Raw genomic sequence first — 11,754 nt, forward strand, 5'->3', positions numbered from 1 at the left:
TGTGCAGCTCAGTGCCCCAGCTTACTTCCCCTGAATTCCCTGCCTCATTGCCTTTGGTGGCTCAGAGTGGCAGAGCTGAAGGCAAGGAGACTGTCTAAGGAAGGAACTGGTCATGTCTGCCTTTCCTGTTGAGCTTTTTCCCTTTTACAGTTATAGTACATCTATTAACATACTAGAGAAAGCTGGGGAGTCATTTGCTCTTGCAGAGCAGTTGCACACACTGTAATTTAGATGTTTCCCAACACCCCTGTCAGGCAGGCAGAATGATTGTGAAAACATGCCTATGTCTTACAGGGGGGATTTTCCTGTTCGAGCATCAAAAGTCAAAGTCCCCATTGAGGTGGACAGGGAATGGAGGTACCAAATTTTTCAGAAACCATTTTGAAAGTTGTGAGCAAAACAGGAAATCAAATAATAAAATAATGAGCATGTACTAAAGCAGTAAAGTCCTTCATCCAGGTGAGAGGAGTTAATACTTAAACAGGTGGTGTGAACTTGAGAAGGGACTCCTCAAAGGTTCTGTGTGGGGGTTGAAGAGGTTTGTGAATCTGGAGACATCTCCTGTGCGTGAGCAGAATAGATTGTGGACCATTGTCTCCCCTTGGGACTTGAGGGGCTTTAGAGAGCTCTTTAGAAAGGAAGTGGGCTGTGATGAAAGTAGAGCTTGGTGACATGAATCAGGCCAGTGGTTTGCAGAAAGCTGCTAGTGCTGACTTTTGCAGTGCTCAGTTTGGATGTAGACACACAGCTCCCCAAAGAGGATGTGGAAAGAGATGGGTAGCAAGCAGGACTGATCCATCAAGGAGGGAAATGATCTTATCCTCTATCTTGGTCCACAGACACTTCACTACATTTCTGCAGTCTATTGTACTCCATGTACCCTGCCTTTCATGAACCCCCACCTCCTTCTCAGTTGTGTGAAAGGATCACACAAACAGGCGAGGTTTGTGTGATGCTTTTGCGGTTGGTGGGAAAATGACAAATGAGCTGGGTTCCACATCCAGGAGAGAGGAAGTCCACCATCCTGTATTTCTATGTCATATATTATTGGTTTTGTTTTCTACTGAATGTTAGCTGCAGCTGCCTTTTACCAGATGTCTCGTAAATGCCCACACTGTTCAGTTTATTTGGCCAAGCTTATCTTTGACCCTGGCAACATCTAAATTCTAGTGTCATGGAAGCCAGCAGTTCAAAGGTAAGTTACTTGCTATTTTTATCTGTATCTCTGTGAAAAAAACCCTGATACTATAGGGCTGTGGGGAGAAAGAAAATGATAACATAATGGAAACTAGACAGAAATCCCACCTTCTCTCCCAGTACATCCTGGCAACCTGTTGGGATTGTAGCTCTTCCAGCTCTGGCTGTCTGTAGAAGGGACCCTCACAATGAGAAGTTAATTCTGACTGTTAGGTTCCTTGTCCTGTGTCCTGAGATCTACCTAAAGAATAGGCCTTAGAATCCACTTCATCTCTGCAGTGTAAAGTATTGCAGCTCTGTGTGGGAATACCTGTTTCTTTCCTTTGGTTATTGGAGGCTTATTGGCTGTTCAGTTAAGAAAAGCTCAAACAAGCAGATGAGTTAAGGTAGGTGTGGTTGTCCCAGCTAACACAGTTTTTTTCTGATCAGAAAAGACTATTGAGGACTAACCCTTTAGCGTGTGAGACAGTAGAAGCTGTCTGGCTTGACTTGTGAGTTTGACAGAGGAGTAAGTTAGTTTACCTGAGGACATTATGAAACATGATGAGACTTGCAGCAGCGAAATATAAGGTAAGTCAGTTGGTGCCTCCTTGGGAAAAAGAACTAATTGGTGGTGTGGTGCAGAGATAACAGAACCCACTGAGAAGAGGCAGGCAGGCAGGCAGACAGACAGACAGACTCTCCCACTGTCTTTTTGCAAGATGTTAAGGCAGTCAGACTCGCCCACAGTTGTAGACTTGTGACTGGACCTAATCAGTATCCATAGGGTGCTGGGGAGGTGAGGAGCAATGATAAGATACAAGAATTAATAGAACAAGGAATACAGATAGTTGAAAGCCGAGGGTTTCGAGGGATGTCAGAGTACTTAGGATTTTCCATTTTGAACCTGGGATAAACAACACACATCATAATAGCTAACAGCATAAATGCTGTTCTCATTTTGGACTGTATACTAATTTAACTAGCTAGCCCATAGCAACAATGCTGTAATACACATGGGCCCAGATGTTTTGTGATAATAAAACTGTAGCTTGCTAAAGCTTAAGGAGGAAAGATGCTGGGTCTTCTCCAGGGAGAGAATGATTGTGTCCTGGAAAAGATGTGGCTTGATGCAGCTGGAGAGAATTAGCCAGCTAGAGTATTCACTACACAAAATAACCCAGTCTCAGCATGAAAAAGCAATCTCCAAAGCCAGTTTCTGTATTAAGCTTCTGTTTGTCATGGGTGCAAGGGATGCATTCTGATTTTTAACCAGCCTCAGCTCTGGCCTCCAATTATGGATGTAGAGGAACTGTGTTTTGGAGCTCAACACTAACCACAGGTAACTCTCTTTCACTGAATAATTCAAGAATTTAACCAGTTTAGCTACCTCTGAAAGTCTTGCTGTGTTTATATACCTCTTGCAACTGGCCTTTAATGTCTCTTCAAATTGATTCTCAGCTACTGAGTTAGGCTACTGGTGCTTTCTTTCAGCCACTATTTTCTTTACTTTTCCTTTTTATTTAGAACTTGAACACTCTGGGTTTATGTGCTCTTGGCTAGGCTACAGGATTTCAGCTTCTCATTAGCAGTTGCAAAGCTTAAGGGAAGAAACAGAAATATGCAGCAATACAAGTATGGGTATGATACCATCATTAGTGAAGGCTCACATGGCAAGGCTTGCTCTTTCAGTGACCCCAGAAAAGGTATTACCATCACAGCTTGCTGGTGGAACTGTCAGCAAAAGAGAATAAGAATTAATTTGTGCCTGATATTTGTAGTGCCGGGTCACTGAGATTCATGAACAAGTCACACAGAAAGCAGCTTCCATAGTAGAAGATAAAGCATGCTAATTTCCTAACTCTGAAAAGCCATGGGTTTTATTATCTTTTGGCTCAGACCTGTACTAGGGGAGATACCTTGAAATAGAAGTAAAAAATCAGCTAAGGATCTGAGTATCATGTGACATCTCTTTTCAGCAGCTGCCAGAGGGTGGGGAGGCTCCCATATTAGCAATCACATGAAAATTACAATATTCAATGGCAGCACCCACAGAATGTCCATCTCCCTGTAGAAACTGGTTTTGCCGCTACAAGCACGTTCATGTTGAGATCATCATCTACTCAACAGTTCTTGATTCCTTGCACTTCAGAGGATGTGCCTTATCTGTTTTGAAGGTGGATGGCAGAGAATATGAACACTGACTTTATGTACAAGTAATTTAAAATAATATAGCACGTTTATTTTAAACTGTAACGCCAATAGGTTTTATGTGCACTATGTTACACCAGAGTTACTCTATCCACCCCTTCTGGAGTTAGGAGAAGCAATATTATAGAAGATAAAATTAAATTCTTCTTGTGACAGAAATACGTATTTTAGAACAGCTGTTATTCAGGACTAGCCATAGCTTTCAGACCTCTCCAGATCTAGTTATTTCAATGAGAACAACAGTCCCCATGTCTTCTTTCTGGGTACAACCATGTTTTAAAGGTGTTTTCACCCTATGGTTCCAGCCATCATTGTTCTTCCACCTTCATTCTGCCTGACCACTTCCAAGCAACTTGTTTGGAAGGGAGCTATGATTTTTTTGATGGCACAGTGACCCAGATAAACTTACTTACTACTTATGCATTTGGAGGGCAGCAGTCACAGAAGAAGGACAAAATAGTAAAAGGCCAGCAAGCAAATTATTCTATTAAGTATTTAGCATCTTCCTTCACACTGAAGCAGGCCCCACTTATTCAAATGTCACCATTCACGGAGAAGCAAAATTTCAGCTCTTGCCTCTCCAGATCTACAGATCTTCAAAAAATTCCATTCAGAACTGCATATCCTGGAGCACTGTTCCCCTGGACACCTGTGGTGCTTGATCAGAAGCATTTGACACCTGTTCTGCAGTCAGTTTTCTGAGATCTGTGACTTTTTCATCTAGGTATATGAAGGTACAATTATTAGATTTAACTCTTAGCACTTTGCAAGCAAAGCAGTAGCCATCAAATAGACAAGAAAGCCAGAAAACAATCACTGACAGCACCCAGATGCTTCACAGGGAAGCTGTAGCTAAGTTTATTATTACCTCTTGCATTACCTTTAAGATTTTGCCTGGAGGGCTGTGCTGAAATCAGGCTTCCAACCTGCAAGGGAATTTACAACTACTTGCTAAGTCACCCTCCCTGCCCTGAAGCCTTTTTATTCTAAAAAGGGACTCTTTTCATTTTATAGAAGGAAAGATGATGCATAAACCAAATCCAGAGTTAGATTTTGCAGCAGAGTGACACTGACATGCCTGATGTCTTGCAGAGCATCCATGAGACAATCAGAAATGTTTTTTGGGAACGCTGTGAGTTTGAGCCCTGTACCTTTCTTACCCAGCCTCCTTTACAGACCAGGAAGGCATGGAGTAGTGAGTGACTGACATTATTAAGTCATCCTTGTCAGTGAGGGCACTTATGAAAAACACATCTGGTTTTGAAAAACACAAAATTGCAGATACAATGGATATGCAAAATTCCTCTCCCCCCAGAAAAAAAGTTTTAGAAGTTGGTATCTCATTTCAGTTCCCATAAGAACGAATAATCTACCAAACACCAGGTTTTCAATGGAGATTAGAGTGAGGTTTGCTCTATGTTTTCTTTTTTTAAAAAAAAAAAAATCTTGAGGAGAAAAACTCTCATGGTCTCAGTTTATTTCATCGGTGTGAGAAAGGGCAGGATGTTTTGCTGGTTAATTCATCATGTGTGAAAAATAAAATGTTGCCAAAACCTACATTGAACATACTTCCTTAAGAAAAGTAGGTTACATTACATTAAGCCTGAAGGGGTTTAGTCACTGTAGAAAAGTCAGTCTATAGCTTCTGCTCTAACAGCAGGCTGTAATGCCCATACTTGCCCAGAATATCATTTCTCTGTTATACTGTCTTGCTGGTCCCTGATTACAAAATGTTTCATTTTTTTCTTTTTTTTTTTTTTTCTTCTTTCTTTTTCTTTCTATATGTGAAATTTTTGGAAAACTCATCTAAAATTCTTTAGACAGTATTTCATCTTTCTATCTACATATATCAAAACTTCAGCCAGAATTCCTTAAATCTGTACTTGAAAGGAGCAGATAGTGATGAACTGGAAAAATGCAGAGGATTGATAACATCTTAAATAGTTTGTATATTTTTATGTTGCTGGGACATGAAACATGAATGGCACTTATAACAAAATATTAGGCATGTGAAGGTGACCTGTGTTTGTCACTCAAGTTGTTTAAAATCTTTATCAGCTCTCTTGATGCTTGTTTTACAGATGTAACCTCCCATTTTCCAGACAATGCATACGGTGCACTCGGCAAGTGTACTTACTATTTAGAACAGAAGAACAGTGCTTGCATCTGCAGACATTTGTATGAGTCATCCTCATGATGTTAATGCAGGTTTTCATGAAGCACCTGTATGAGAAAAAGCTGGTAGAATCAGCCTTCAATTCCTGAATGTATTTTAAAGTTTCTTTAAGGTTTTTCAGGCTGAAGAAAGGCTCTAGAAAGACAGAAATACAAATAAGACATCAACAGTGAAATGTGGCCGTTGCAAGTTTTATTATTTGAGTGCTGACAGGTCATTTCCCCTTTGCCTCTTGCATAGTGTAATATTATCACCAGTCAGCACCAACCATTTGGCTTGTCAGCAGAAGGGCAGGGAAATCACACACCAGGCAGGGAAAGCTTCTTTGTTTCTTTCCCAGGGAAATCCATGACAGAAAACAAAGGAAGAAATTATAAATGATGATCAAATAAGATAGAATCATCCCCTCAGGAATTTCATTCTCTTTTCACTGGGTGAGGAGAACAAAAGGCTCAATGTTTATCTGCTCTGCTCTTGAGAGAGCCAAGTCAGTTCTCTAACAGAGCACTGGGGCTTTAATGGTGACTAAAAGCAAATGCTCCAAGAGAAGTGGAGCAGGTTGGGATGGACTACACCTCCAGCAGCTATGAAACACTAATAAAGAATCCACTTTTGTAGGTAGAAGTTTGGCTAGAACTTAGGCTTTTTTTCTTGGTGCGTGTGTCAGTCTGACCTAGGCAACAAGGTGCATCACTTCAAATGCACAAATATGCCACAGGACCTCAACAAAGCCCTTAATTATCCAATGGTTAGGGAATTACTGCATTGCTGGGAGCATGAAGTGCTCAGTAATATCCCACAGCTGTCTGAAAAAACCTTTGTGCTGCTGCCAAATAGTTTGTGGGGACATTAAAACTAGCAGTGAATTCTCAGCAAAAAAAATTAGACTGAGCTTTACTTACAAAGACCAGCAGTGTTTCTGGGCTCTAAATCGGGGCAGTCCTGCCCTGATGCCCGTGCTAGTAAGAGAGAAAGTCTCTTAAATCTTTAGTCCGTTCCAGCTTTTGAGGGGATACAAATAGCTCTTTGATCCCTGCTTTATGCTGGTGCGTCTTGGCAATTAACTCGCCTCCTTTTCAAATACCGTTATTTAGCATGCTTGAGACCTTATGTAGACAGCCATCAACAGATGGAGTGTGGACTCCAGGGAAGTGGTAAGTTATCAGATGCAAGGGATATATCTTCACTGGATGTGATATTAAAATATTGTTCAAAGCATGAAGTGGAGACAGAAACTTGTGACATGCAGACAACTTTTTTAACCGTCAAGAGTTTGATTATTTGATACATTTTTTAATGGCAAGAAGCCTGGCCAGTGTAGAATGGGAAGATCCACAAGGATAGAATGAAAGATTCACTTTTGGAGATAGAGTTGAAGAGTCTTCTTAGTTAACCTGAAAGAGTAACATCAAGCAAAGTAGGAAAATGTTATCATCCAGATCCAAATTGTTTGCCACCATCTTGTTTTGTTGCTTTAGGCAAGTCAGAATTTTTCAGTTTTTCACTGTACCTATTTAGGGGACTATAATGCTTGCTTACAGCCTAGACTTGCTGTGCAGTTTGGCTAACAGCTTTGTGAAGAGCATGCTGCTGTCCAAGAGAGATGTTTTAGATGTGCAAAGCCAAAGGTGTGTTAAGCAGAGGAGAGTCTGACCATCCATGCCACAAAGCCTTGGTTTTGTTCCCTTTGTAAATCTTTCTGACAAACGCATGTGCAGATCTTCGGACTCAGCCATTCTCTAAAATCATTAAGAACTAAATTTAGCAATTTAGAGGCTAAATCTTGTGATGAAATCACCTGACAGCTGTGTCAATAGCACTGTCAGTCACCAAGTATCAGCCCTGGGAAAGTCAGGCAGTGTTTCCTCAGGGTTCATGCTGTACAGGATTAAAACCCAGAGCTCTTCAGGGCAGAACTGTTGTAGCAGAGCAGCTCTGATTATATGCCACTATCCCGTTTTGGCTCTGTACTGTCTTTTCAGGCCTGCCACTCCTTGCTGACACATTACCAGGTCACCTCCGCTTCCGTGCTTTCGCTTGCTTATTCCCAGGCAGGCCAGCCGCCAGGTCCTTTTGGACAAGTGGCATTCAGAGAGCCTACGGAGCTGTCCTCTGCAAACCGGAACTATTCTTCAGGCTAGATAGGAATCTATAAAACTGCCGGACATTTTAAACTGCTTTGAAGGGCTATCAGTACTACACATATTCATATCCTTTTGTGAGTCAGAATGAATTTTCTTGGCAACAAACATCATTCAGGAGGTGAATTTGCCAAACCCTACATTATTCAGTGTCCTTCCATTGCTGGGCCATTTTAACCTCTGCGGCTATGAGGCTCTTGAATGAAGTGTTTGTGTCAGGCAGCCTTCTTATTAAATATAGGAAGATTAAACAGGAAAACTCATGCCAGTTTTCAGTGTATTTCCCCACTCATTTCTCTGGCGCTGCTCACAGAAGTCTGGTAAAGTGGTCTTACCTTGCCTGCGTAGGTTTCTGTGGTCTATGGGATGAGTACAGCTGGGAGAAAAGCATCAAAATGCAAGTGCATCTTTGGAAACTCTCTCCAGACTTTTCAAATGGCCTGAGTTCAGTTTGTTTCCTATCAAGTTTTCACATGAGTTCCATAGGCAACAGTAGGAGTTGATCTCACCCTATAATGTGACTTAGCAGCTGCAGCTAAAGACTTGCCCTGAGAATGAATAGCACGGTGAGTGCGTGGTTTTAGGAAGAAATGGTTCCATGTTTCCTTTCACACTGCTTTCCAACAGGATGATCTTACTTTCCTTCATTGTATTTATTGCTGAATAAAGGCTTCCTTTATAGGATGGCTAATCTCCTTCCTTCCTTAGGTAGTGTTCAATCTTCAAGGAGCTACTTTGTTGCAGATGGGAAGACAGAGGTGTATTACAAGTACATTCTTCTGTTTGAGACTTCATGAATATAGAGTAGCAGTATATCATAATATGCTGAATACCTAGTAATGCGCCAACTATATTTGGAGCTCTCAATCCGCTCTGTGGATGGAAAACAACTAGAAGACCAGGTCAACTACCACCTTCTACTCTGCTGGGAAGAATATCAGTAGTGCAGACAATTTAATACAAATCTATTCCTGGAAACTGATAATAGAATTGTAAGGACATGGGACTTTGACACTTCAATGCTCTTCGTGCTTTAATGTGTCTGAAGTTGAAATTTCAGCAGGAAGGATATCCCTAATGAGAAAAGCAAGGAATGATTCCTCTTATTTTGCAGACCCTGAGAAACTCTGGCTGCAGGCTAGCACCTTTATGCACTCTCAGTGCACAGGTGAACTATGCACTGTCAGTGTAAAGGTGAACGTGTCTAACAGTTCTGATTCACAAGCTATATGATATTGCATTCCTGACAATGGCTTAGTAAATGACTGTAAAGAAACCACAATCTCTGTGTTCGACTGATCAGCTACTTGCAACTTTATTTACCTAATTAATTTACCCTTACACTCATTCTCAGGCCTTGCATTTGCGGTAAGGGTTAGCATGAGCCTATAGAACTTAGGAAAGGTTATGGGCTGCTGAAAAAACAGTTACATTCAGAAACAACTGTGATGTGATTAAGTAATTTTTCATACCATATCAGCCTTTGAGAAGGAATGCCTACCTATTTGATGAACTATCTTTGGATCATACTCTTAAAATAAATGAGTCATTGACATTCTTTAATGAGTAAGGAATTGCCAGGTATTTTTCAGTTCTCTTTTTCTTTCCTAAGGCAGAAAGTGCCTTAGGCCATGTGTATGCAAAGAACATCTTCACTGTGTTCAGTCATTTTACATTTGTGATGCTCTCCTTTACCATGGGATGTCTGTATTGGAAAAGATCGGTAAGCAGAAAGGCACAGTTAGTTTAGCGGAACGGAATGGGATATTATATTTCACTTGGAAGGGACCTACAACAATCATCTAGTCCAACTGCCTGACCAATTCAAGGCTATGCTGAACTCAGTTACAGAAGCTGCTGCAGGTTCAAGTGTAAATGGATTCAGTCACTTTAAATCTGGTTTATATAAAGTTAGCTTATACCTGTAAGCGACAATTTAACTTACAGTTCGACAAAACATGGGGACATGGATCCTATTCGCAAACTTAGAGTGAACATTAAAAATTACCTTCCTCTGCTTCCTGCTTGAATCTGCTTCTTGTTTTCTTGGAGCCTGATAATTGAAAAAGCAGGACAAGTATGCACTCTCTAAGTAGTGTTGGAGGAAAGACCTAGTAAACAAGAAGCTATGAGATACATATTCTCTTTCCTTTCCCAATTTGTTAAGCAATGCTGTGCTTTCTGTTGTGCCTATTTTCCTGCTCTCTCATGTGTCAGTGTGGGGTTTTCCTTTTCTTCAGGCTAAAACAAGAATGAAGGAATTCCGAGGAGCTAATAAAAAAGTTGCTTTTGATCAAGTGGGAAATTCACAGATACCTAGTTATAAATAACACACCTCCTCAAGTTACCTGGATAACAAGAGTTCCAGTCCATTACAGAATCTGTTAAGACAGTTATGTGTTTTGTGTGCTTTTAGGAGTGTCATCATAGATGAAAGTATTTGATCTACCCAGTTTTTCATCCTGCCTTTTGACGTGGCTGGTAACTGGAAGTTAGGTGATCAGCAAAGTTTCCAATATCCTTTCTCACCCTGAAAACACACAGAAGCTGCTTTACTGTAGAAGCCAGTTTAATGCCTTGGAGGGACCCTTGTTTTAGTACAAGCTCTGCTGCTGACTCACACATTGCCTGTAAGCGCCTTCATTACTGGGAGGTTATTTAAAAAGTCCAGCCCACTAATTTAAGGTCTGTCTGTTCTTATGGTTCTTGTGACGTTTTGTAGGGACATTATTTTCAGTGCCAAACAAATCTATTCAAATACATTCAAATTAATTCTCTGAATGAACACCTTAAAACCTACAAATTCTGTTATTAGTCAGAAATGTTAGCTGTCTGTCAGGCTTAACAAGTGCACGTCTGCTGAGCTAAAGATCTTTTCCCCAGCTGAACTCTGTTCATGTGCCATGTCACCTTCAGCTTCACCTCCTTGGAGAGGCCTTTAGGTCTAATGTACAGTTAAAGGCTGCGAGGAGGTTTGCTTCCTTCCTCTGCACATAGCTGGTGGATCTGCTAACTCTGTATGGAGTGTTACTCAGACAAAAAGCTGAAAAATACAAAGGCAAGACCAGAGAATCCAAGGAAACAAAAAGCCGTAAGCAAGAGTACGGATAGATGTGTTCATAGGGAGCTTGCACCAAATGAGTAGAAGAGATTTGAAGACTTATTTACGTCACAAAGACGACTGGATGGAAAACATGTACATCTCCATTGGCATTTACATGGCAGAAGCTATTTATGCAAGAAATGTCACTTAGGGGAACCCCTGGAACACATTGTACAGACAGTGTTGACTTGTGAATATGTTTGGGCTGGAAGAAGTTCTCTGATGATCACAGCTATTGGTCTAGAGCACCTTCCCAAATTATGAAATGAGGCAAAAAGCCTGACGCTGCTTCACAGAGAACATCGGTCGTTTTAAGAAACAGGATCTTATGAAGTGGCTTCCTTCAATAACCAGGAACAAAATGTGAGGGTTAGCATGTCCCCTTCATCAGATATCCTTAATGTTTATTCTGTAGCAAATTAAGGAATTATTTTTCTAAGAATCCTTATACGAGGTCCTTGTATGTTTGCTTTTGAGCATCTGTGTTTGGATAATGTAATCTTTGTTTTCATCTCTGTCACTGGACTTCTTCAAGGAAACCAAAATATTTTATAGTAAGCAAAACAGTGCTATCAGGCACAGGCTGAAGACATAATGGAAATACCCCATGCAGTGAAATCCGTTTTTAATAGGTCACATCATTCAACTATTCATCATTCAACTGGTTAAAGAAGACACTGGAAAAAAAAAATGTTTGGCCTCAGAAACAACAAAATGTGTTATAAAAGTATAAATATAGAAAATTATTAAATCAAAGCAAAACTAACAATATGGACAACCTCAGCAATCAGTCATCATGCAATGGCTGAGCTTATTTTGCATACTACATGTACAAATGGGCCTGAAATAATGCATTTCTATCCTACCATTTTACCTCTACCTTTCTGTCAAGGTTGTTAAAAGTTACTGTCTTTGTCCTGTGACAATCAGTGGGGTTATCTGCCAGT

General features: G+C 40.7%; 1 long non-coding RNA gene across 1 annotated transcript; it reads left to right on the forward strand.

Moving 5' to 3' along the window:
• Window positions 1–1,619: 1,619 nt before the first annotated feature.
• Window positions 1,620–4,670, forward strand: LOC133265904 (uncharacterized). Its single transcript, XR_009742183.1, has 3 exons — window positions 1,620–1,767; window positions 2,453–2,518; window positions 2,704–4,670. It is a non-coding gene; the product is annotated as an uncharacterized LOC133265904 (long non-coding RNA).
• Window positions 4,671–11,754: the final 7,084 nt, after the last annotated feature.

Source organism: Pezoporus flaviventris, unplaced genomic scaffold, assembly GCF_033815535.1.
Source record: "Pezoporus flaviventris isolate CSIRO_AGI_PZ_B2104156 unplaced genomic scaffold, CSIRO_AGI_Pfla_v1 ptg000001l, whole genome shotgun sequence".
NCBI classification, from domain to species: domain Eukaryota; kingdom Metazoa; phylum Chordata; class Aves; order Psittaciformes; family Psittacidae; genus Pezoporus; species Pezoporus flaviventris.